The sequence below is a fragment of the Callospermophilus lateralis genome, chromosome 17 (assembly GCF_048772815.1).
Source record: "Callospermophilus lateralis isolate mCalLat2 chromosome 17, mCalLat2.hap1, whole genome shotgun sequence".
Classification (NCBI taxonomy): domain Eukaryota; kingdom Metazoa; phylum Chordata; class Mammalia; order Rodentia; family Sciuridae; genus Callospermophilus; species Callospermophilus lateralis.
This window is the reverse complement of record NC_135321.1, coordinates 61,815,342-61,819,340: the sequence shown is the minus strand read 5'-3', so window position 1 is coordinate 61,819,340 and position 3,999 is coordinate 61,815,342. Positions and strand designations below refer to the sequence as shown.

Here is a 3,999-nt window from a genome sequence, read left to right as displayed (position 1 = left end):
AATACTCAACTCCGAGGTTACATCACCAATATTTACAAGGATGTACTTAGAAGGGGCACAACTCATTTTAAATTGTACTTCCTGAATGAATTAGCTCACCTTTCACAGAACAATCAGCCTACCTCTTTAGAATTTTGTAGAGAGCTTTATTTTTAATTGTGTTAACTGATTTAATCCTCTGAACTACTACTTGTGCAACAGAAAAAGTAATTAATTCAATGACACTGGAGTCCTGTGATGGAATGATACATCTCCAAAAAGCAAGTCCACAGCTTCCTTCACACTACCTGGGAAGGGAATCCCTACTATCAGCACAGCCTTCCCCTGGCCTCCACTCATATGATGTCCCAGGATGGTGCTCATTGCCCATCAGGCAGCCTTGGACTCTTTCCATCACAGAGATACTGTGTGGCAGCCTACTGACTAACCCCAGTGGCTCTGATGTTGGCTCATTTACTTATTTATATATTTCAGTTTTTCATGATCAGCTCTCTGGAATATTAACCTTTTCATAGTCTATTGTCAAACTAAAAAGATTTGATATAACTGGAAATAATGAATTGCTCCCAATAATTCCATTCTGACCTAATTTCCTTTATGAGTATTTCCTGGCAACCAATAAGGAAAAAATTTATCCAAAGAAAATAAAAATAAATTTATAATAAAAAGAAAGAACATGAAAATCCAATTTCTTCAATCTCATTAAAATGCAAATAATTAATTTTTGAGCTACAGGAACAGAAATAAAAATGCAAGCTCTCTCTGAGAAAGGAGCAGAGACAACAGCTGACTCACTATCTCTCTGATATAGACTTGCAAAGCCAAAGCCATGGCTACTGGACAGCTCTGAAGAGCTGCTGAAGGACACCCAGAGCAAGGCAGAGGCCAGCAGAGCATCACAGATGTCTGCAGAGAAAAGCAACATATAAAGGTTAGCACACTGGGAGAAGCTCTCCTTTCTCCTCTTCCTTCCTTCTCTCCTTTTTTTTTTTTTTAGTTAAGAGGTTAGAATTTGCACCATCTTGGTCATAAGCATATTAGTCTATGCCTGACAACAGGCTAATAAGGAAAATAAAAGCCCTAGTTTCCAGTCTTTGTCATTAACCTATTGTAACTATTCCCATCATGGCCAAGTCAAAGCCCTCAGTGTGATGTGACTGGAAGGCACACAATCACACACCACGGAGCACTTCCATCTCACACACACAGAAGACACATAAACAGCCTGAAGTGCAGGGATCATAAGCAAGACACCACAAAAAAAAAAAAAAAAAAAAAAGCAAAAGAGGTGAGGTTTGATAATTGATTACCTGTATTTTTAATATGATTGGCTTAGTTTCACATTTACATAATTTAATTTTACTTTTTAATTTTTCCAAAGATTCTATCAAGAATACTTTTATTATACAGGTATCATATGTACACTTTGCTTTGGGGAACATTTACATGCACGGAGTTTAATTCTAAACCTTCATTTCATCCATACCAACTATAACACACATTCACCTTACAGTGAATGAGCCTCACAGGAACAAGATGCGAAGTTATTGCTTTCTGAACAGAGAGCCCCGATTAAACAGAATCTTCCAAACCAAGAACATAACTCTGTATCCTCTTAATTTTTCATACCCTGTGTACAGATGAATAAAATTGAAAGACGTGTTATAAATTACCCCACCACCATGAAAAGTTAATATTAAAATCAAACCCTATTTCTCAAAAACTTGTAAGAAGTGCACCAGTATTTACAGATCCCATTAAACTATGCGTAAATAAAGTCTGTACACTCAACACACTGTTTCTCAAAATACAGAGCCTCCACAGGGGATTGAGGGGTGACAGGCATCAGCAGACGCTTAGTGCCCACCCTTTTCAAGTTTACTCAAAAAATCAAGATCTGAAATAAATATGCAAACAAAACTTTCAGTTCCTTACAGAACATGTCATTCCAAAGAGCCACCCATTTAAAGAGTTAACTTTCCAAGTTAAAAAAAAAGAGAGAGACAGACAAAATAAAAATGAAATGTCAGCAGACATTGTTTCTACAAGTTTCCTACAACCAGAAGGCCTCTCTGAGCACTGGGTTTGCACACACGTAGCACCTGCTCACTGGCTGCAGAGATATGGTGCCTTTGCCGCCTCTGGAGGGCACCATCACCGAAGTCGGTAGATAATCTGAATATCATCAATCTGAAGTTTCAATACCTAGGCCCAAGACTTCTTGGTCTAAAACTCATAGCACCACTTTCAGAGGAAGGAGAAATGGGGTTCCAAAAAATAAACACTGAACAAGTAAAAACAAACAAAAACCAGTAATTGTCACCTTGGGATCAAGGACAGACACTGCAATGCTGGAGAAGCCACAGGGATCCCGGAGGGCAGGTTAAGATCCTGTATGCCTCAAGTGACAGAGGACTTTGGATAGTTGGGTAAGGAAGGTTAGAAACTCCTCCCTGAGCAGGAGAGCCTCCAGTCTGTCCCAGTGGAGACAATTCCTCTGTCCTTTCCCTTCCTGCCCTGTGCTCACCCCCATTTTACTTCCTGTGCTTCTCCATTTTCTCCAGGGTCTTATTAGAATCTGCTGGTCTCTGGTCTCCGGGGTTCATATAGGATTTGTCTATGACAATCAGGGCTTCTTTGATGTAGTTCTGCACCACAGACACAGCTGCACAGATGGCCTGGCTGCCAAACCCGTGGGTAATCAGGCTAAAATGAGATAAATGGTTCTGTTTGTATTTCTAAGACCAGGGAGGGCCTGTTGTTGCCATTGGGTGTTTGGTCTTGATTGAGGAGGTCTGTGAATTCTTTACACACTTGCTGAGCCGCCAGCCGCCCGCATTATTATTCTTCCTCATCCCATCTTGCTTTACCCTCCTAGGTGAGGCCTGGTTAAATATTCGGCCACTGGCATACTAGGAAACTCCACTTCACAGCCATATGCAAAGTCCCAAGCCAAGTGAACAGCTTTTCCTTCCACCAAGGATGTCAGGAGGGTCACAAGAGCAGCTTTCCGTCTCCCAGTTGGAAGATTCAGCCCAGTCTTGTCCAACTTTCCTCCCCACAAAGATGAGCCATTTTTGGACTTTGCTCTTCTGAGAACATCTCCCAGCAGCGAGGCATTTAAGCATTCAGATGGTGACAATCGCCTCTGCACTGCAGCCACAGTCACTTATATTTGGACGTGGAGCTGAAGAGAGACTGTCTTCCCAGAACCGAGCAGAAGACTTCATGGATTCAGCATGGCTAGCTCCTTCTAACAGGGGAGACCCAGGGGGTTCTTAGTCATGGAAAATGAGACCTTTGCGGATTGCAGTCTGATCAGGCCCAAGCAGGTGAGGGTTGAAGTTCTGCACCTCTTCCATCTGGTGAGCCATGTCATGGAGCCCCAGGTTCTTTGTCAGGCCTGCAGCCTCCAGGGACTGCGCATGGGGCAACAGCAGGACTGAGCATCCCCGTAAGCGCCCTCAGCACCTCGCTCTATCTGGGAGAGTTGGGGAAGCAGGCCGGCCAGGCGCCCTAGGTGCAAAGGCAGAGCAGCCCCCCTCCTGGCTCTGGCGGCCAGGCCAGGACTGCTACTGGGTGCTGGCAACCTCAGGCTGGTGCAGGTTGTTAATGGCAGCAGCATAGGCTTGGCTCAGATGCTAGTAGGGATCCACAGACTGAGTGTAAGCCAACTGCTGGTAAGGCGGTGGAAAGTAGGGTGGCGGCTGGTATTCAGCGACTCCTGTGTGGGACAGCAGCCTTGCGGAGCTGTAAAGATGCTACCCAGTGGTTAGGTGGGTGATGCATCATTGGTGGGGGCGGGATTGAGTCCTCAAAGCCCTGTGGCAAAGGTCTGGGCGCTCGGTTCCAGGGGTGCTCAGAAGCACCAACTCAGGACATCTGGTCCCAGGCCAGATAAGTCCAAGCCTGTGCTCCAGAGGTAAGTCAGCTTGCTGCAAAACACCATGCCAAAAGTGCTCACTCATCAGCCGGCAAATGTTGGAGTCATAATTTAAT

At 44.3% G+C, this 3,999-nt stretch overlaps 1 pseudogene; it reads right to left on the bottom strand.

Moving 5' to 3' along the window:
* Nucleotides 1-2,534: 2,534 nt before the first annotated feature.
* LOC143382694 (transcription factor AP-2 gamma pseudogene) lies at nt 2,535-3,788 on the bottom strand (annotated as a pseudogene).
* Between the last annotated feature and the right edge of the window lie 211 nt (nt 3,789-3,999).